General features: G+C 45.1%; 1 long non-coding RNA gene across 1 annotated transcript in view; it reads left to right on the top strand.

Moving 5' to 3' along the window:
* LOC124788075 overlaps window positions 1-15201 on the top strand; it is a 997098-nt gene extending 981897 nt beyond the window's left edge. Inside the window, exon 3 of the long non-coding RNA XR_007016057.1 lies at window positions 15086-15201. This is a non-coding gene — a long non-coding RNA (uncharacterized LOC124788075). The remainder of the gene's footprint in view (window positions 1-15085) is intronic.
* The last annotated feature ends 7061 nt before the right edge of the window (window positions 15202-22262 follow it).

The following is a 22262-nucleotide window of genomic DNA, read 5'->3' as shown; positions in this document are numbered from 1 at the left end:
AGACTGATCCCTTTTCACAAGACTTGATGTTCTACATGTTCATCACCGTAGGTGATAAGTGGCCGCGTCTGACTGCCAGGCAGAGGACACGGGTGCAGTTCCCGGTACTGCCACAGTTTTATCCATGGTGGGAGGAGTGGAACGGAGTGCACTCAGCCTCGTGGGGTTAATTGAGGAGCTACTTCATAAGTAGCGACATCAAGGCCTGAAATCTGACAACCGCCGGAAAAGGCTAGGAAAGAGAGAGCTTTTTAATTGTTTTCGGATAACTCCGTTTCTTCAGAATGGGAAGGATCGACTTTTTTGGGTGAACATACCACGCCTGCACATAGAACATTGCTGGAAAACAATAGAATTTGCATTACGTTGGCCGGGTAATGGATTAAAATGCGTATATCCACAGTGCCAACTTACTCGCTAGTACTAGGGAAACAAATAAGGTATTTATGTTTCGGGAGCAGTCCATTCACTCTCTTCAGAGCTTACGTCTCTCTCTTTGGATAAAGCGCCAGCGGCAACAGATTTCAGAGTGGAAACATTTTCCGCTGTGTTACCATCTCCCCGTGCCGTGACTTGGGTACGCTTGGCTACTATTACCGTTGCCGACGCGAACAAAAAAATGGTTCAAATAGCTCTGAGCACTATGGGACTCAACTGCTGAGGTCATCAGTCCCCTAGAACTTAGAACTACTTAAACCTAACTAACCTAAGGACATCACACACATCCATGACCGAGGCAGGATTCGAACCTGCGACCGTAGCGGTCGCGCGGTTCCAGACTGTAGCGCCTAGAACAGCTCGCCCACTCCGGCCGGCCCCGACGCGAACACCAAATACTCATAGCGTGAGAAATGCACGAAGCATTGCCGAAAACCCAAATCTGTTCGTCGTTCCCTGCGACATTTCTTAGTGCATACTGCGCAGTGCTTTCGGCGTGCAGCAACCAAGTATGCAAATGTTTCAGTTTACCGCGCGCGAAACGCTCGTTTCTCTTTCTATTTGGTTGTTTTTGAGGCGCGCCAGTGGCAGACTGGGACCGCGTCCAGTTCGTAACTCACGCCTACTGGCTGTCGGCGGCAGTTTCCCGGTTCCTTCTGCATGTTCTTGCTGACAGTAAGGACTTTTCATACTGCTCTCTCATCGAACGAAGAACTCTGCAACGTCGCGCGAAGAACTCTGCATGTTCTTTACTCCGGCAACAAGGTATGCTGTTAGCGGCTCAGAGTAATTCGCGGCTGTCATTCAAGCTAAAGAAAGTCCTTAATTACTTACCTCATCAAATCACAACTGTTTTCATCTTAACGCAGTCTTTCATGAAAATTTAGTACTTATGGGAAAATGTTCACGTCAAATATCTGTACACACTTTCGCATTTCGATAGCATAATATCTTAGCAAATCAATTATCCAAAAGAAGTAGGCGTCGTCCGCGACCACGTTACAGCTAGCAAGTGGGTCTCGGGCTGTAATAACATTATTTTCTACCTGAAAACGTGACTCTCCATGCGACTCTCCATTCTGGAAGCGCTGTGGAAATGCGAATAATTCTATTTTGTGCGGTGGTTTGGATTTTGCGCTAACTGTTGCGTGCCCTTATTAATTTTCTGCTTGAGCTGGGAGGCAACGGAATCCCAATTTCGGCAAACCAAACATAGTAAGTTATTATGCCTTTCAAACCGTTCTTCGAGATTTTGAATTCTTTGCTTTCAAAAGACAAAGAATTCGCCCCCAGTGTATGCAGAAAACTGGCCAAAACAAAATTCTTCCGTAAGGCATTGAAATCACGCAGTTTTATGATAGCTCGCCAATTAAAATCACTTGATTCACACTGCCGCTCAGAATCGATACGGAAAGGCCTCAGAAGGTGACATGAAGGTCGTCAGTGACACCACACCTTCCCTCGAGGTGTTGGTTCTCCCTGATTTCACGGTCCAGAACGACATTTCACAGTGCGATGAGCAACAGGATGACGTGCTTGACAATCTTAGGCACTGCTGACACCCTTAGAAACTTTTGCTCTGGTGCACAGGGGGAACCTACTAAGGACTGTTGAAAACCATTCTACGAAATCTGAATGTGATCCAAAGTATGTTTATGATTTTTCAGCCCTTCTGTTTGGCGTCCTTCTGTGGCATGTTCTGTGACATTGACACGCCTCAGACACCGTTTTGACAACACTCTCCGTGTCACCTGCGCACATTTGTTGAGTACGTTAAAAATATACCTGTACAGAGACTACCGACTCTTTGATCTCTGTACGCCTTTGGGCAGGGAAATCCTTCGATACCCGTCCAGTACTGCACGTCTGCAAGTAAACGATAGAGCAGCAACGTGTTCAGGGGTTGCCTGCCTGCAGGCGCCGAGAGCTCGAAGAGACGGTAGTAAGAGGGACTGTGGCGACGTCCAAATTATGTGACAAACCCTCGGTGGCATTTGGCAGAATTGTGGTGCAATTTGGTGCCAGTGTGACCTCATTAACCCACTGCACACCACAAATGAACTTTGTGAGCTTTGGCCTTTTTTCCACCTTGCATTTTGAAGCATCGTCGAGCCCGAGGGTGACGTCGCAGAGCTCCGTGCTTCACGGTGTTATAGAGGAACGTTCTAGGTAGCGGTGAGCCAAGTTCAAACTTCTGCATCTGAATGGAAGACAATTAAGGGATTTTAAGAAAGTGGTTGTTTAATTGTGTTGCGCAATGTAGTAACGTTTGTAACAGTTATCCCTCTAACTGGTATTTGTGAAGTCTTTTTTGCGCTGAGTTGAAGGCTCACGTCGTGAGTCCTATACCAAGACCAGATAAGGCCTGGCAGTTGTGTGGATAATTACTGGACTTCAAATCGAAAGGCCCAGAATTAGAATCAGTCGGACGTAGGTTTTTTTCTGTTACTTGCACTTCTTTCAAACACTGGTAATGTTTTATTAATGCGGAACTGTTAAAACTGCGTTGTGCTTCGGAGCCCACGTCGAACTGTTGGTTCCGCTGTAACTGGCTGGGTCAGTCTGCTCAAAAGTCACAGTACGGCAAGAGCAGTCCGCTTCCAGTAGGACCATACTAATATTAGAACTGTGGTGTTCAAACTGACCGTCGTGCTTGAGAACAGTAATTTATTCCCCATGTACTTTGCTGTTGCAGCAAGATCACTGATATTGCTGCTTACAGTAACTACATGTTGTGGTAGGTATTATTAGGGTATTAGTCAAGTGACAGCGGTATAATTAAAAACAGATCACAGGCGCTGACATCAGAAAGACACTTGTCTGGCTCGTTATACTCCTGACGGAGTAGAAAACAAATGCAACTACCACTGCCATAAAGAAGAAAACACAGCTTTCATTTATTTCAGCCACAACCGAGATACGTAGTAGGAAATATTAGGACATTAGAGATTTTATTTTTTTCCGTGTTCTTCCGTTGAAACTTCCGCCATCGTGTTGAATCTGACGCATAACGTGCCGGCTTCCTGTCGAGGTTGCGTGTTTTGCCACTGTTTCCGGATGTGAGACATAGATTCACCAAGAGTTTACTGAGTCAGGACTGCCAACAGGAGGTCCACACGTTGGGATTTCCTTGGAAAACAGTCCTACCGCGTAGCATCTCGTATAAAGGTCGGCCGCGCTCGCCACTCTTCTCGGTATGTATTAGTTGAGGCAGGTTATGGCGGAAGCCAGAGAATTCCTGTTCAAAGCATGTGCGTCATAGCGACGCGGCGGTTTTCCACTTGCGCAGGAAACCGCTTAGTTAGGACGAGATATTTTATAACCTGTCACAGTGAGTTATGCAGTTTCTCTTATACGTCTTCACAGTTTATGATTTAGTTTGAAACTTCTTCCACCTGTTCCATGTATACTTGTGTGCGCATCACACTAATGCATTACATTAAATTGATTGTCACTGGGTATGACTTTCAGTTGGTTTTTTACTGATTAAGGGAGGGATACTTGGAGATTCCGTTACGAAAACCATGGGCATAGAGTGCTGTACACAGGAAAGAATCTGCCAACAATGTAGTTCGGTACTATATTAATTCCTTTTTTTCCATTCCCTCCACATAAGATTTGGGCGGGCTGCTGTAGAACTTCATTCTTTCCAGCCTGTATCCTAATAGGCTGAGATGGGGCACTGAGGTGGAATGATCCTAAGCGGGAAAATTTTCGAGGGGTTTTCAAGTTTCGACATTCGTCTACTGCCCAAGGAAAACCTTCGAAAAACCTTGATCGGAACCGGGGGATTGGGCCTATTTTTAGTTTTAGGACAATGTTGTCAATTGTTCTGTGTGTGTATGTTTTTGAGATTTCTGTCTTCTCCACAGCAGATAAACTGACGAGATGATTTTGGCAGGACACTATCTAGAAGGAAGGCGTTAGAGGACAGGAATGGAGACACACGTCTCTATTCTAACACGTATCATTATTTTATGCTTTGGTATTGCTTTTATAGGGAGCCTGATTTCTCCCTTTCTGGACGGGTGCCAGCGGTTTCCCCAAAGACTCGCGATAGGATATATTTGCGCTTCACAAGGAACTGCCTCTCCCAATACATGGACTGACGGTATGAATGATAAGTTAATGATCGGCAGATTGGTAATACCGACTTTAGATTTTGCATGTGTTCTGTAAACATTTAGTCGAAAACATCGCCATTTCTGGTTGTCACTTTTTTTTTTTTTGAGTCATCAGTCTTCTGATTGGTTTGATGCGCCCGCCACGAATTTCTCTCTTGTGGCAGCCTCTTCATCTCAGGGTAACACTTGCAACCTACGTCCTCAGTTATTTGCTGGATATATTCCAGTCTCTTTCTTCCTCTACAGTTTCTACCCGCTACGGCTCCTTCTAGTACTATGGAAGACTTTCCCTGATGTCTTAACAGATGTGCTATCATACTATTCCTTCTCCTTGTCAGTGTTTTCCACATATTCCTTTCCGCTCTGATTCTCCGCAGAACCTCCTCCTTTCTTATCTTATCAATCCACCTAATTTTCAACATTCGTCTGTAGCACTACATCTCAGATGCTTCGAATCTCTTCTGTTCGAGTTTCCTCACAGTCCATGTTTCGCTGCCATACAATGCTGTGTTCCAAAAGTACATTCTCAGAAATTTCTTCCTCAAATTAAGGCCTATGTTTGACACTAGTAGACTTTTGTTGGCCAAGAAGTCGCTTTTTTCCAGTGCTAGTCTGCTTTTGATGTCCTCCTTGCTCCATCCGTCATTGGTTATTTTGCTGCCTAGGTAGTAGAATTCCTTAATTTCATCTACTTCGTGAACATCGATACTGATGTTAAGTTTCTCGTTGTTGTCATTTCTGCTATTTCTCAGTACTTTTGTCTTTCTTCGATTTACTCCCATCATAGCTTCTTGGATGTACAGCTTGAACATCGGGGGTGAAAGACTACATCCGTGTCTTACACTATTTTTAATCGGAGAACGTCTTTCTCGGTCGTCCACTCTTGGTTCTTGTACGTATTGTATATTATCCGTCGCTCCCTATAGCTTACCCCTATTTTTCTGAGTATTTAGAACATCTTGCACAATTTTACATCCTCAAACGCTTTTTCCACATCGACAAATCCCATGAACGTGTCTGGATTTTACTTTAGTCTTGCTTCCATTACCCGCCGCAACGTCAGAATTGTCTTTCTGGCGCCTTTCCTTTTCCTAAAGCCAAATTGACCCGTCATCAAACACAGTCTCAATTTTCTTTTCCATTCTTCTGTAAATTATTCTTGTCAGCAGCTTGGATGGTCATTTTCCGCTGAGGCATTTACCACTGGAGGCCGTTGTCAATGAGCCACTTTAAAGTCAAGTAATTGCTGAGTTATCTTGTGGCATGGGTCAATGATGGTCAGTGTGCAAGGTATTTAATTATATTCGCATCCGTCCTTGAACTGTGACTGCCCTATAAAAGATTATGGAATAGGGACCTCACTGAAAAGTCATTTCATTTGCAGACTAGGTTTCATAAGCGTTTTGGAAAATGTCAGATATCTTGGGCCTGTGCTTCAAAAGATATTAACATGTTTTAGTTCTCAGCCACAGTCCTTTTATGAAATAGTTAACGCTTAATCTCACCATGTTGCATGTTCAATACATTCAAGTAGTTAGACGAAATACAAGTGAGCCTTCAAACTAGTCACCAGACAATTTGACGTATATCTTTCCAAACCGTAGCCAGTGACGAACGTTTAGTGATGGTGATGCTGCTGCTGCTGTCCTGGGGCCAGTTGAGCGACGCGCGGCATTGGGCTAGATGTGATGATCTCACGGATCCCAGTTTAAACATTTTTCTGGCGTACCAGTGACCATATTTTCTGCTCTTAAGTTCATTATATGCTCTCGCTATGTCCCGTGATACAAATTACTGTCTACTGCTGTACTAATGATTTGGCCTCTGTTGCTGATTTCACGCAGACCAACCTTACTCTACAAAAGGACATGTGTGTATGTATGCACGAGTGTGGAGGATTAAATCTCAGAACAGGCTAGAATCCATAGTGACACAAAAACAAACACGATAGTATCTAAAGAAACGACTTTTACTTTAATCAGCTAGCTACGTCCATACTTTTGCACCAAAATCCTGCACCAACTAGCAATTAGATCTGCAATTTAACAACCGGCTAGCGCTGCTAAGAATAGCACCTCAGCTAAAAGCAAGCCAAAAAACTCGTTCGCCTTCGTTATGAGACCAGAATGAGTCCGCAAAGCACCAAGCTTCACTCCACAGTCGACTTTCCGGGTGCTGCTCTGCAATCGATGAAATTATTCGATATTTAGCATTAGAGGCAAACAGCGATGTGGTCACGGAATGACTGCCTTTCGTCTCAGGAAATAACCCTTTTATTGTTGCTGTCCCTCCCCTCCCCTCACCTCCTCAGGTGGTAAAAATTTTCCACTCGGTGCCGTCCCCTGGATGGAATTCACATCAGTGTTCGTCCATAAGCCATTTGACATCACTTACTGATGAAATTTTATAGAATTTTCCAGGCATTACCATCTTCAGCCATACGCGACCACGTTACTCCTGAACGTCTAATGTCATGTAGCCCCCATCTGTTAGGCCGTCGACTTTTTTTTTCCTTTCCCCTGTCTCCTGAAGGCATCAAAGAACTTCCGCGGTCCATCTCCCTCCCTCCTCCTACCTCTCCTAGGAACTCCTAGCATAGGATCGATACCTCGCCGAACTGCCCTAAGTTTTTGAATGGTTTGTGCATAAAAGCCAGTGGTTTCGGTGCCGTAAGTCACAACTGGTAATACACATTCGTTTTCTGAAACCTCGGAAATATTGTTTTGAAAATCCTATTGGGTTTACCGCTCGTCCTTTTATTAACATGAAATTTTCGAGGGCAGTTTCCGCAGACATATCCAAGAAACTTCCTGCAACACACTGAAGTCTCTCCCCGAATGAGAATCGGAATAGTTACAACCACACTAATGTGAAGGCTAGGGAACAATGCATGTCACATATGTTCGGTTAACAGATATGAGAGAAATGCTTTATGGCACAATGCTTTAGTTCACATAATTTGAACACAACCAGTAGTTCCGAATTCAGTACAGGTTGAGAGGGCTGGCTGCGGATACCCAAAGAGTGAACAGTATGGAATACTGCTAGCCCATGAATAAAGGGGAAGTCCGTCGTACTGGTATTCGAAACACAACCAAACGCCGAACATAGTCCAGTCTCATACCATAGCTCAAGAACAAACCGGCAGCTGAGGCGTATGTTGTAAGCATGTCGACAAGCGTTTCTCCTCAACCTTTCAGCATTCGCGACCCAATTTTCAGTCACAATTTTCATCATGCTCCCTGTTTTCTCTCATACTATAACTGTATGTATGGTGTTGCGAAATAGCAATAAATATTCTTATTCTTGCTGATTGGTAAGGTTTGTAGCTCTATAGCTTCAGCACACACACACACACACACACACACACACACACACGCGCGCGCGCAGACTCTCTCCCTCTCTCTCTCTCTCTCTCTCTCTCTCTCTCTCTCACACACACATATATATAAGAGAGAGTATATAATTTTGATACTGAAGCTACAGAGTTAGAAATATTACCAGTCAATAAGTAAATTTATTGCTATTTGCAACACCGATCAGCTTCAAAGCCAGAATCGGTGACCCTGTATTGCTCTCCGTCTGACAGATGTCGCGTGAAAATGCCACCGAAGGTCTTACCGCTGCCGAAGGGAAAGTCTTCATAGACTTCATGCAAAGTAGTGAAATCGAAAGACAATTTAGTAATAAATCATACTTTGAATTTTGGTGAGGAGTGGACTGATGAGTTTCCCACTCTGAAAACAAGAGCATTTCGTATTTTATTCTCATTTTCAACATCCTACCTCTGCTAAAACGGGTTTTCTCAACTCAGAGTGTGTTTTGTCTTATATTAAACCCTCCTTCGATAATATTTGCTCTGCAAGCCAGGCACAAGGGAGTCACTAATAATTGCAAAATCTTTTTTTAGTTTAGTACTGATAAATTAAGTCTATGGCCTTGCCGCAGTGGTAACACCGGTTCCCGTCAGATCACCGAAGTTAAGCGCTGTCGGGCCGGGCTAGCACTTGGATGGGTGACCATCCAAGACACTTTCATAGGATTTGTCGATCTGGAAAAAGCGTTCGACAATATAAAATGGTGCAAGCTGTTCGAGATTCTGAAAAAAGTAGGGGTAAGCTATAGGCGCTGTTGGCAAGTGCCGAGCGCTGTTGGCAAGTGCACTCAGACCTTGTGAGGCTAACTGAGGAGCTGCTTGATTTAGAAGTAGCGGCTCCGGTCTCGGGAAACTGACATACGACCGGGAGAACGGTGTGCTGACCACAAGCCCCTCCATATCCGCATCCAGTGACACCTGGGGGCTGAGGATGACACGGCGGCTGGTCGGTACCGTTGGGCCTTCATGGCCTGTACGGGGGGGAGTTTAGTTGTTTTTTTTTTTTTTTTTTTTTTTTTTTTTTTTCGTAAGTCTACTGACTGGTTTGATGCGGCACGCCACGAATTCCTTTCCTGTGCTAACCTCTTCATCTCAGAGTGGCACTTGCAACCTACGTCCTCAATTATTTGCTTGACGTATTCCAATCTCTGTCTTCTTCTACAGTTTTTGCCCTCTACCGCTCCCTCTAGTACCATGGAAGTCATTCCCTCATGTTTTAGCAGATGTCCTATCATCCTGTCCCGTCTTCTTATCAGTGTTTTCCACATATTCCTTTCCTCTCCGATTCTGCGTAGAACCTCCTTATTCCTTACCTTATCAGGAGGATAAATTTTCAACATTCGTCGGTAGCACCACATCTTAAATGCTTAGATTCTCTTCTTTTCCGGTTTTCCCACGGTCCATGTTTCACTACCATACAATTCTGTACTCCAGACGTACATCCTCAGAAATTTCTTCCTCAAATTAAGGCCGGTATTTGATATTAGTAGACTTCTCTTGGCCAGAAATGCCTTTTTTGCCATAGCGAGTCTGCTTGTGATGTCCTCCTTGCTCCGTCCGTCGTTGGTTATTTTACTGCCTAGGTAGCATAATTCCTTAACTTCATTGACTTCGTGACCATCAATCCTGATGTTAAGTTTCTCGCTGTTCTCATTTCTACTACTTCTCATTACCTTCGTCTTTCTCCGATTTACTCTCAAACCATACTGTGTACTCGTTAGACTGTTCATTCCGTTCAGCAGATCATTTAATTCTTCTTCACTTTCACTCAGGATAGCAATGTCATCAGCGAATCGTATCATTGATATCCTTTCACCTTGTATTTTAATTCCACTCCTGAACCTTTCTTTTATTTCCATCATTGCTTCCTCGATGTACAGATTGAAGAGTGGGGGCGAAAGGCTACAGCCTTGTCTTTCACCCTTCTTAATACGAGCACTTCGTGCTTGATCTTCCACTCTTATTATTCCCTCTTGGTTGTTGTACATATTGTATATGACCCGCCTCTCCCTATAGCTTACCCCTACTTTTTTCAGAATCTCGAACAGCTTGCACCATTTTATATTGTCGAACGCTTTTTCCAGATCGACAAATCCTATGAAAGTGTCTTGATTTTTCTTTAGCCTTGCTTCCATTATTAGCCGTAATGTCAGAATTGCCTCTCTCGTCCCTTTACTTTTCCTAAAGCCAAACTGATCGTCACCTAGCGCATTCTCAATTTTCTTTTCCATTCTTCTGTATATTATTCTTGTAAGCAGCTTAGATGCATGAGCTGTTAAGCTGATTGTGCGATAATTCTCGCATTTGTCAGCTCTTGCTGTCTTCGGAATTGTGTGGATGATGCTTTTCCGAAAGTCAGATGGTATATCGCCAGACTCATGTATTCTACACACCAACGTGAATAGTCGTTTTGTTGCCACTTCTCCCAATGATTTTCGAAATTCTGATGGAATGTTATCTATCCCTTCTGCCTTATTTGACCGTAAGTCCTCCAAAGCTCTTTTAAATTCCGATTCTAATACTGGCTCCCCTATCTCTTCTAAATCGACTCCTGTTTCTTCTTCTATCACATCAGACAAATCTTCACCCTCATAGAGGCTTTCAATGTATTCTTTCCACCTATCTGCTCTCTCCTATGCATTTAACAGTGGAATTCCCGTTGCACTCTTAATGTTACCACCGTTGCTTTTAATGTCACCAAAGGTTGTTTCGACTTTCCTGTATGCTGAGTCTGTCCTTCCGACAATCATATCTTTTTCGATGTCTTCACATTTTTCCTGCAGCCATTTCGTCTTAGCGTCCCTGCACTTCCTATTTATTTCATTCCTCAGCGACTTGTATTTCTGTATTCCTGATTTTCCCGGAACATGTTTGTACTTCCTCCTTTCATCAATCAACTGAAGTATTTCTTCTGTTACCCATGGTTTCTTCGCAGCTACCTTCTTTGTACCTATGATTTCCTTCCCAACTTCTGTGATGGCCCTTTTTAGAGATGTCCACTCCTCTTGAACTGTACTGCCTACTGCGCTATTCCTTATTGCTGTATCTATAGCGTTAGAGAACTTCAAACGTATCTCGTCATTCCTTAGTACTTCCGTATCCCACTTCTTTGCGTATTGATTCTTCCTGACTAATGTCTTGAACTTCAGCCTACTCTTCATCACTACTATATTGTGATCTGAGTCTATATCTGCTCCTGGGTACGCCTTACAATCCAGTATCTGATTTCGGAATCTCTGTCTGACCATGATGTAATCTAATTGAAATCTTCCCGTATCTCCCGGCCTTTTCCAAGTATACCTCCTCCTCTTGTGATTCCTGAACAGGGTATTCGCTATTACTAGCTCAAACTTGTTACAGAACTCAATTAGTCTTTCTCCTCTTTCATTCCTTGTCCCAAGCCCATATTCTCCTGTAACCTTTTCTTCTACTCCTTCCCCTACAACTGCATTCCAGTCACCCATGACTATTAGATTTTCGTCCCCCTTTACATACTGCATTACCCTTTCAATATCCTCATACACTTTCTCTATCTGTTCATCTTCAGCTTGCGACGTCGGCATGTATACCTGAACTATCGTTGTCGGTGTTGGTCTGCTGTCGATTCTGATTGGAACAACCCGGTCACTGAACTGTTCGCAGTAACACACTCTCTGCCCTACCTTCCTATTCATAACGAATCCTACACTTGTTATGCCATTTTCTGCTGCTGTTGATATTACCCGATACTCATCTGACCAGAAATCCTTGTCTTCCTTCCACTTCACTTCACTGACCCCTACTATATCTGGATTGAGCCTTTGCATTTCCCTTTTCAGATTTTCTAGTTTCCCTACCACGTTCAAGCCTCTGATATTCCACGCCCCGACTCGTAGAACGTTATCCTTTCGTTGATTATTCAGTCTTTTTCTCATGGTAACCTCCCCCTTGGCAGTCCCCTCCCAGAGATCCGAATGGGGGACTATTCCGGAATCTTTTGCCAATGGAGAGATCATCATGACACTTCTTCAATTACAGGCCACATGTCCTGTGGATACACGTTACGTGTCTTTAATGAAGTGGTTTCCATTGCCTTCTGCATCCTCATGTCGTTGATCATTGCTGATTCTTCCGCCTTTAGGGGCAATTTCCCACTCCTAAGACAAGAGAGTGCCGTGAACCTCTATCCGCTCCTCCGCCCTCTTTGACAAGGCCGTTGGCAGAATGAGGCTGACTTCTTATGCCGGAAGTCTTCGGCCGCCAATGCTGATTATTCATCAAAATTTAGGCAGTGGCGGGGATCGAACCCGGGACCGAAGACGTTTTGATTATGAATCAAAGACGCTACCCCTAGACAACGGGTACCTTAGTTTTTCTTACTGATAATTATTAAGTGCTTCGTGTACTTCTGGTACAAGGCTACCTATAAGTGCACTATATCAGTGTAAATCTGAATTTTAATTTTTTATGATTTCAGAATGTAATTGGCCTAGTTTTCTTTCAGTAAATTAATCGATTTTATGAATTCATATTTTTTCTTTTCAATAAGCTCGCATCCCCCATTTATTGCTATCACGCTCTCCTGGGGGGGGGGGGGGGGCACACGTTGAGAATCGATGATGTAGGCTGAATATGACACTGGTTTGTTGTTGTTTTGCGTTGCGGTCATCTTTATCCCACTACGGAGGCTACAGGATCGCGCCGGAGCTGACGTGAGATACGGAGCAACCTTGTGACGTCACTCTAGTCCCCTCGAGGCCCACGTACGTGACAGCGCGTGACACTACAGATCTTACGAGCGCCAGCATCCGTTTCCGGCGGAGCACAAGTAACTACTTCAGACGAGTTTAATAATTCTTAACTGCGCGTTTGAATGCATGCGAGCTCTCGATAGCACAAGACAAAGTTAAAATTTTTAGTGGGTACCGTGTCATTGACATGCTGATTTCCACTGAGCCATGCACGGTTCCGAGCGTTCGCGAAGTGTGGCGGACAAGTCTACTAGTGTGACGTCACAGGTTTCGTTGCAGCGCCCGTAGTTCTCACGGGGGCCGAGTTACCTTGTCCTCTATACTTCGCGAACGCTCGGGTCTGTGCAGGGTCCACTGCGAATCAATATGTCAATGAAATGGCACTCGCTACAGGTCTCAACTTTGTCTTGTGCTGTCGAGAGCTTGCGCGCATTTAAATGTGCAGTTAACAATTATTAAATTCGTTTGAAGTTGCTGATACGTGTTACAAACCGGACACAATGGGAAGGACCAGGCCCCTTTGCTTTTTTCTTTTATCACTCGTTTATTACATCAGAGAAATACACATTTTAAGACAAAATTTAACTACATGAAATATTGTTCCCAGTAAAGGTTAACATAAGCAGTGAAAAAAGTTAGTTGTCTTAAGGGTTTCTGCTGGCAACAAATTTTACGGAGGCAATGTAAGGTTTATAGCAATTGAGCTCAAACATGTAGCTAGTGATTGAATCACGACACAGACACTTCAACAATTTCGGTAGCAAATAAATAGCGTGAATTAGTACTCACAGTCACCAACTAATCAACAGCCTTTCCATTGAATAATTAGTAGGCCATTTGGAACGAATTAGCAACACCCCGCAACTAGGGGAGTTAATACCAACCGTCTTTAAATGTCTTGCTCCCCATTAAATAAACAAACTTACAGTAATTAAATGAATAACAAATCAAACACACTACGCTCCACTCAAACTCTTTAGTGGAAGTCAAGCCAAAATGAAGATTCCATTAACTGCCTAGCACTGAAGTCACACTAAAGCTCACCTCTGTGTTCCCAGACACACATGGGGCAAACTTATACAAGACAAGCTTTTGAAGGGAGCACATCAGTAAAACCGGTAGTGGAGCTAACTCATGCCACCGAAAATTAAGGTGCTAGAGCGGGGCGCAGGGTGGTATACAATGAGGTTGCCTTAGTGCTATACTGCGCTCCAAAATATTAATTCAAATGGCCAATTCAGAATTAAGTACACATAAACCAGCATTAATTAACGAGGAGTTACACCAGGTCGCTCGAAGAGATGACAACACTTAATTGAAAAGACAAATGCCGGAAGCGGCAGTACCATCAAACACCTTCTCCGAGTTTTAACCAGGAGTCACTTCCCGCTATACAAGTAAACATTTAACCAAGCACAAGGAAGGAACCCCAAAGAGAAAGTTCAAATAAAACCCCCAAAAGATTATAGAGGACAGGGAACCACAACTAAAAATGGTTCTAATGGCTCTGAGCTCTATGGGACTCAACATCGAAGGTCATCAGTCCCCTAGAACTTAGAACTACTTAAACCTAACTAACCTAAGAACATCACACACATCCATGCCCGAGGCATGATTCGAACCTGCGACCGTAGCGGTCGTGCGGTTCCAGACTGTAGCGCCTAGAACCGCTCGGCCACTCAGGACGGTGGGAACCACAACTATTTAAATTTAAAAGAATTAGCTCTCCCCAAAGGCAGTGTAAACGCGAAGGCCACACTTAAGAGGCCACCAAAATTGGTTACAAAAGGTGTTATACATTTTCTCCTTTTCTTTAAAGAAACACAAGGCTGCTTAACTTCTGCTGGACGTCCGGTATGGCTCGTGTAGGATACACCGGGCAGCAACCCAAGCTAGGCGGTCGCAAGGCACGGCAAACAAAATCAGGGGAGCAGACAGGCAGGCAGCCAACACATACCCTCCATGCTGAACCGGGGAGACCGCGTACAACCAACTCCATCTATACGTGGTTGCATCCCGTCTCGTACCTCGCGGCGTCTGAGCAGGTAGTCCGAGCAAACGTCAATTGTCACTCGCCCCGCGAATGCGGAAAACAACAAGGCAAGCAAAGATAAGAAACATCGAAGGATCGATAATGGACATGCAAGAGACTGGCGCGCCAGTAACGAGCGCCATGGCTCAATAGCTACCCACTCTCTGCTGGCACTCGTGTAAGACCAGTGGTGTTACGCACTGTGACGTATGCGCCCTGGTCTTCCTTACTGCGGGATCAGGGCACGCGACGTGGCTCGGCGTAGGGGGTCGTGGCCCTGGACCGTTTCGGTGTGTGCCTGCTGCGCGTATGTGGCGCCGCCGGCTGTCGTAGCGAGAGAGCAGGTAGTTGGTAGTAATGGGTGGTGGCGTTCTCGGTGTTGCAGGCGCATGGCATGAGCGCGGCGCGGTAACCATGGCGGGCGCAGGACGGCGCCTGAGCGAGATCGCGCGCTAGCGATGGAGCTGTTCCGCGGGGCGGCGGGCCCGGACGGCGCGCTGCCCTCGGCATCGGCCTCGGCGTCGGCGGCGGCCGCGGCGGCGGTGGCGGTGGGCGCGCTGCCGGGCCACGCGTCGCCCGCCTCCGTGTCGGACGCGCTCGTCGTCAAGACGGAGCCGCGGGAGGCGGGCTCGCTGTTCGCTGCCATCAGCTCGCCGGGCGCGGGGCCCGGCCCGGGCCCGGGGCCCGCCAAGCGGGCGCGCCTCGACAGCGACTGGCTGTCATCGCCCGGCAGCAACGCGGCGCCCTCGCCGCCCCCGCACCCCCTGTTCGGCGGCGCCGCCTCCGCGGGCGCTCCCGCCGCGCTCCCCAACGGCTACGCCTCGCCCCTCTCCTCTGGCGGCAGCTACGACCCCTACAGCCCGGGCGGCAAAATCGGTGAGTACTGCACTCTGCACCCACAGCAGACCGCTTTCACTTCTCTTATATTTTATATTTGTGGAGGAGGAAGGAATTTCTTCGTAGCTCATCCCATGTTGAAGTCGAGTAGTTATAATAAAACTGACGTTCCGAGTGCTGCAGTGTGGACTGTGTACATAGCAGGACGCTGTGCTCGCGGAGTACGCTGGGAGGGGGGGGGGGGGGGGGAACTCTTTCTGCCACCAGGTGAAAATGTAGGGCTGTTGGTAGTTATATAATGTGAAACTGCAATAACGGTGTCTTTCATAAAGGAGAATTCCTTTGCAATTTCTCTAATTCTGACATGTTACCTCTTTTGATATCACTTTCCTGTTTGCCGCTTGGTGACACATGTTGATTTCATTTGACAAGCGCCTGTTGCTGTAAAGAGCTAAGAAGGTTGAGGTTTCCTGTACGAAACGGTATGGTTATTGAGAGGAAAGACGGCGCACTGCTGGTAAACTTATTTTATCGGAACGGCAGCAGTTGCAGCACAGCATTGCGGAAATATCGCCGACAGAAACAGCTGTGACGAGGCCCCACGTCAGTAGATGGGCTATACAATATGATCAGGAAATTAGAAGAAACAAGTGAATTGCATGGTACAGCAGGGAACAGATGGCCGCCCATTTCCATAGCAGTTGTTGATGTAGCCACAACATCCTTTTAAATAAATTAGAATTCTATTGTGTCACGGGCAGTGCTGCAAAATGGTTCAAGTCATACCTTACTAACAGGAAACAAAGGGTGTCAGTGCAAGGGACTGGTGAATTAAGTCATCAGTCATCATAAGAATGGGAAGAAATTACATGTGGTGCCCACAAGGATCCATCAGAGGGCCATTGCTTTTTCTTGTGTACATTAATGATCTCTCATCAGTTACACTGCCAGAAGCAGAGTTCGTTTTGTTTGCAGATGACACAAGTATTGCAATAAATAGTACGTCGAGTGTAGTTCTAGAAATATCTGCTAATGTTATTTTCATGGATATTAATAAATGGTTTAAAGCCAACTCACTGACATGAAAACTTCGAAAAGACTCACTACATGCAATTCGGAACCTGTAAGAGGTTTCTACCCAGCATATGCATAGAGTATGAAGAAGAGCAGATAGAAGAGGTCGACAGTCTTAAATTCCTGGGATTACAACTTGATAATAAATTCAGTGGGGAGGAGCATACCACAGAACTCCAGAAACGCCTTAACAAATCTGTATTTGCAATTCGAGTGTTAGCAGACATAGACGACATAAAAATAAAAAAGCTTGCATACTTTGCCTACTTTCATTCCATAATGTTATATGGTATAATATTTTGGGGTAACTCTTCAAGTCAAACAAAAATTTTCAGAGTCCAAAAGCGTGTAATACGTATTATTTGTGGAGTAAATTCACGGACGTCCGGTAGGAACCTGTTCAAAGAACTGGGTATACTAACTACTGCCTCTCAGTATATTTACTTCTTAATGAAATATACCTCTTTTTCCAACAAACAGCTCAGTTCATACATACAATACCAGGAACAAAAATGATCTGCACAAGGACTTAAAAGCACTTACTTTAGTTCAAAAAAGGGGTCCACTACTCAGGAACACTCATCTTCAATAATTTGCCAGCAAACACAAAAAATTTAGTTACAAATAAAGATCAGTTTAAAAGGAGCCTGAAAGACTTAGTAGTGGCCAACTCCTTCTACTCCATTGATGAATTTTTTAATAGAAACAAATGATGTATTGTATATATTCATACTACTAGTATTGTTATTTCAGCTTAAAAAAAATTGACGTGTTCCACATCCACGAGGATATCCTCAGCACGGATCTATGGAACGAAAAACTACTCTAATCTAAATCTAATCTATAGCCGACCGTACAGCAGATGCCTCAAATTCTGCAGCCAGTGCTCTAGCTGTGTCACGGGAATTCTCTCTCCAGGTCAACAGTTCAAAAGATTATGTGTAGTGTTTTACACTGTTATCTCTACGAGGTTTAGAATGTGCATCAAACGAAGCCCAAGATAAGCTACAACAACGTCGTCACTTTGCACTTCGTGTTTTGACGTGCATGAAAATAGATGACATTTGGCCGGGGAATATTCTTCAGACGCACGAGACACATTTTGCTCTGCACGGTGCCGTTAATGCGCAGAAGTGTCACATATAGGATTCTACTTCGCCGCATGTTGTTCAGGAACATCCACTGCACTCAGCTTAGGTGACTGTGGTGTAGTTTCACAACCTCCTGCATTGTCGGTCCCATGGCGACGATACCTCGCGGAACTGTTAGGTGGTGACACCTGTACGTTATAAAGCGCTCCTTCGAAATTTTCTAGAACGCAACTGTGTCTACACCACTATTTTCATACAAGATGGCGCCACAGTACATGTCGCTTGCCAGATGAATGATTTGCTTCGAGGTGCCTTCGGTAATGACCGCATCATATCAAGGGCTTTAAAAATATGTGACCTTCCAGATCTCGCGACCTAAATCCATATGACTTGTGGTTGTCCGGATACCTGAAAGATCTATTAGGGATGTACCCCGTCTCTTCCTGATCTGGAGGAAAGAAGGATCCTTTATTGTATGATTATATGATAGCGGAACAAACACTGGTATCAGTTACTTCTGTAAAATATCTGGGAGTATGCGTACGGAACGATTTGAAGTGGAATCATCATATAAAATTAATTGTTGGTAGAGCGGTGCCAGGTTGAGATTCATTGGGAGAGTCCTTAGAAAATGTAGTCCATCAACAAACGAGGTGGCTTACAAAACACTCGTTCGACCTATATTTGAGTATTGCTCATCAGTGTGGGATCCGTACTAGGTCGGGTTGACAGAGGAGATAGAGAAGATCCAGAGAAGAGCGGCGCGTTTCGTCACAGGGTTATTTGGTAAGCGTGATAGCGTTACGGAGATGTTTAGCAAACTCAAGTGGCACATTCTGCAAGAGAGGCGCTCTGCATCGCGGTGTAGCTTGCTGTCCAGGTTTCGAGAGGGTGCGTTTCTGGATGAGGTCTCGAATATATTGCTTCCCCCTACTTATACCTCCCTAGGAGATCACGAACGTAAAATTAGAGAGATTCGAGCGCGCACGGAGGCTTTCCGGCAGTCGTTCTTGCCGCGAACCATACGCAACTGTAACAGGAAAGGGAGGTAATGACAGTGGCACGTAAAGTACCCTCCGCCACACGCCGTTGGGTGGCTTGCGGAGTATAAATGTAAATGTACATGAGATATCGCTCTTATTACGCAGGATATGCTGCGAGCAGCTTTCGACCATGCCTCTTAATGTTGCAGCATGTTGCTTGGTAGGTTACATGTAAATTGTAGCCGTACCATAATAGACACGCCAAAAAACCACCGGTATATCATGTATTTAATCCTTCCTACCGTTTTCCTGCACCCACATCACATTCTGCCTGCTTAGAGGGCCATATTTTCACCTGGTGGCAGAAAGTGGATCCATTATTTTTTTCAGCGTCCTCCGCGAGCTCTTCGATTAATGAACATGCATACGATATTTCAGCGTCGTGCGGTGTATACTTACTGCACTACAACTCTCGGAACATGGACAGTTTAATTATAACCACGCGGCACCATTGCGCAACAGGAGTGGCGCATTGTCGGTACATGCTCTTCTTCGCCTGCAGACCCGTTTCTCCTGGGGCACCGATCACAGATACACCACAGCGTGCGGTGAAATGGTGCGTGACAGTACCCGAGCGATTCCTTCGGGCAAAACGTCTAAATTAGGCACAGACTCACCGTGAAATTCTGGCAGTATGTGGGCAAAATTCAGTCGCATCCAGGCGTAGTGAAATGGTGCCAACGACTTGCCTAATGCCGCACAGACGTAGGTGATGCTGATAGGGAAGGGAGCTGGTAGACATCGGCAAGGCAGTTGAGGGACTGATTAGCAGCAGTCACAGACTGACTGTCGCGGATGGTGCTCAGCAGATGCTCACCTCAGTAGGCAGCGCTCATTCCGGACGTCGCCTGCAGTGTGGGGAACTGCGGTCACACTGGGTTCTGCACTCTTGCATTAAATTTCCATCTCTTCGGCAAGCTGAAAGAACATCGAGGAGGAGAGGCAGAGATTTTGCAACGATGATGACGTTCACACATTGGTGCGCGAGTGGCTCCACGAGGAAGGAGCGGGTTTCTACCTTCGAGGAATTGAACGATTGTCTACAGATATTCGGTGACTATCTTGAAAGATAGTGCCAGGTATCTATGTCACATAGAAGTCTAGTCCAGCATTCAATGAAAGTTAATTGAACTGCCATAATGAAGTGTAACGTGGTTTTTCAAGACCCTCGTTTTTGGGGCACAGCATTGTATGGACTGGAAAACCGGAAAAGAAGAGAATCGGAGCGTTTGAGGTGGGGTGCTGTAGAAGGATGTTGCAAAAATTAGTTGAGCTGTTAAGAAATGAGGTTCCTCGCATAATCGGTGAGGCTAGGAACGTAACGATGACACAGACAAGAAGGAGAAACAGGATTGTAGGGTATGTGTTAAGACGTCAAGGAGTAACGTCCGTGGTACTAGAAGGAGCTGTACTGTGTAAGAGCTATTGGGAAGGCAGAGATAGGAGCAAATTCAAGAAATAATAGAGGACGTAGGCTGCACGTGCTACTCTGAGGTGAAGACATTAGTAGAGGACAGGGAGTAGTGGCTGACCGCATCAAACCAGTCCAGAGAGTTGATGACGCAAAAGGAAGATGCATGGACTCACTGGTTCAGGAGGAGGGAGGAAGGGAGGGGGGAAGGCAAAATAGAATTTTTGACGGTGAAAGCTTTCCATCGTTGATGGTGTTCTAAGGAACGCGGAAGTATTGTTAATTACGGGAAATCAATGTAATTAAATGGTCTTCATTTTATTTTGCCATTATCAGTTTCTGGGTTTCCAATTTGATTAACAGATATATCTCATATACAGTCTCTTTCAGGAGAAATAGTTAATATTTTAAGAGACTGTAGTATAGGCTAATACGAATGAAACATTCCATAAAACATGTGTCCGGTTTTTCGTGGTTACAGAGATATAGCTATGAGAATGTAATCGAAAGGAATACTCGAAGTTAACGGAGGTCTTCCTGGTGGTCAGCCGATTTGTTGCACAAAATGCAAAGAACAAATCGTCTGAATACCCCAGAGTGCATCATTAATCACATACGCCGAGAAAAGCTGAGAGATCATAAGTTCAAAGTTAATTTTCATAAATTCCATCTCTGGCTACAACATACTTTGGAATTCTCGTGGCAAAACCACGTGTGCACCTGACAGTTCCAGTGGGCCTGTTGCGGCTCCTTCGCACGTCCAGCTCAACCGATCACGTTAAACAATTTTGAGTAGGTCCCCATGGCAACGCGTCACCGGTGCCACAGCTCTTCGGACGACTATTGGTTTTGCCTGCAGCCGTTCACCTAGCAGCTGAAAGCTGGTAACAGCGCCACGAACTGACAAATATCTTCGTTTACTGACTCCTCTATAGCTCTTTTCCTGTCCTCTTTTTGCTCTTGTATTAGAGTGGCACTATTTATAATCCTGACAATCATCTCGTCTCTTATTTTTACGATTTCTGTGTGGACTTCGCCTTTAATCCATCCCCACAGGCAAAAATCTAGAGGGGTAAGGTGACCGAGAGCCGTGACCATCTCTACCGATCCATTCTCGGAGGAATGTTAGGTTACGGTGATGTATCACGTGACGACTAAGATGTGAAAAGTCGCCGCCATGCTGGAAGAACACATCCATTCTTGTAGAGAAAACAACCTCATCCAATAATGCTGGGTACTAGGTTTAGAAAATGTCTAAACGACGGAGCCGTGTAAGGCGATGCGATAATACAACAGGCCCAGCCAGCTGATTGTCCATCATACCTCACGACACTTTTACAAGGAGCAAATGTATCTTGACAAAGGCCGGTGGGTTTTCGTCGGACCGTCGATGTGAGTTACGGGTGTTATTCATACCGTTACGAGTGAAAGTTGCTCCATCAGTAAACAGCATTAACGGGGTACCCTGCGATTTGCAAGTATCCAACGGCGAAATTCCAACCGTTCAAATGGTTCAAATGGCTCTGAACACTATGGGACTCAACTGCTGAGGTCATTAGTCCCCTAGAACTTAGAACTAGTTAAACCTAACTAATCTAAGGACATCACAAACATCTATGCCCGAGGCAGGATTCGAACCTGCGACCGTAGCGGTCTTGCGGTTCCAGACTGCAGCGCCTTTAACTGCACGGCCACTTTGGCCGGCTCCAACCGTCTACTTTCATTTCTCCAAAGAATTTGAAACGGATGTAAATAATAACGATACAGGCTGTGCATACGTAATGTCCAACGTATTCTTATATGTGGGATAGCGATAAGTGTATAATTTTTGCGTGTGCTTGTTGATGGACTACGTTGTGCATCTGAGTAACGTTTTCTACATGAATCACACTCTCTTCATTTGCACTTCCAGTAAATGACTGCTGGGCACTGCAGCGGTCTGGCGCAGTTCAGTGAAGACACGAATAAACTCTCTTCCATTTGATAAGCTGCCTTAGGAAGTCGTCTACGTATTCTCTACAAATAGCATCAGCATTTCAGTTATAATACCCGTACAGAAATACCGTATTGTGAACATTCAGCATTTGTAAATACGTACGGTGTGTT

The sequence above is a fragment of the Schistocerca piceifrons genome, chromosome 3 (genome assembly GCF_021461385.2).
Source record: "Schistocerca piceifrons isolate TAMUIC-IGC-003096 chromosome 3, iqSchPice1.1, whole genome shotgun sequence".
Lineage (NCBI taxonomy): Eukaryota > Metazoa > Arthropoda > Insecta > Orthoptera > Acrididae > Schistocerca > Schistocerca piceifrons.
The sequence above is the reverse complement of the archived record's forward strand: the minus strand, read 5'-3'. Positions and strand labels throughout refer to the sequence as shown.